We start from the raw sequence: 808 nt of genomic DNA, 5'->3' as shown, positions 1-808 counted from the left end.
CCGCTTAGCTGGACAAGGAGGGGGAGCAGGTTCTAGGTGGAGAACAGTAGGAGCAATAGCTCGGAGGTGGGGTGCATCTGGACTCGGTGTGAGTGACAGATGTCACCTGGAGGATATATTTACATGGAGAAAGGTGATTTCCATGTTCTAGCAACACACACACACACACACTTTCCCCAGCTGCAGCCACAGGCAAGGGATGTTGGGATTGTCCAGGAAGACAGAAGAGCTGTCAGCCAAGATTTCATAGTGCAGAGCAGAGATGCTGCTGGAAGGCCCAGAGAGGCTTCTGAATCCCGGGGACTGTAGGAAGGGACCCCGCTTCTACTCAGTGAATCAATAACAGCAACAAGAATAGTAGTAATTCTTTTTGGCACTTTACCATTAATGAAGTACTCGAGTATTCATCGTCTTATTCAATCCTCACAGTGGCTCTTTGAGGGATGCTCTGTCCCATTGATTCCCTGATTCACAGAGAAGGCAAAAGTTTTGCCCAAAGCCGGTGGGTCCAGGAGGTGTGCTCACGCCCTTTGACTCCATGGTGTATTCTGCCTGCTTTTCAGAAGCCACGTGGGCCCTCATGAGGGGGAAGCTCCTCAGCTCCTTGGTGAGGAAAGGGAGCAGGGTTCTCGCATGAGTGGCAAATGGATTCTAGAGTCACTGCTCTGTGGCTGTCCTTGACCTCTCGAGTTTGAGAGGTCTCCCAAGGCTACCCTTGCTCAGCCTTCAGCTGAGAGTCCCCGAGGGCTTGACCAAACCCAGAGATCCAAAGACCCCAGGCCCCAAATTACTTCAAAGCCTCTTTCCC

The sequence above is a fragment of the Lipotes vexillifer genome, unplaced genomic scaffold, assembly GCF_000442215.2.
Source record: "Lipotes vexillifer unplaced genomic scaffold, Lipotes_vexillifer_v1.1 scaffold103, whole genome shotgun sequence".
NCBI classification, from domain to species: Eukaryota; Metazoa; Chordata; class Mammalia; order Artiodactyla; family Lipotidae; genus Lipotes; species Lipotes vexillifer.
This window is presented reverse-complemented; position numbering follows the sequence as displayed.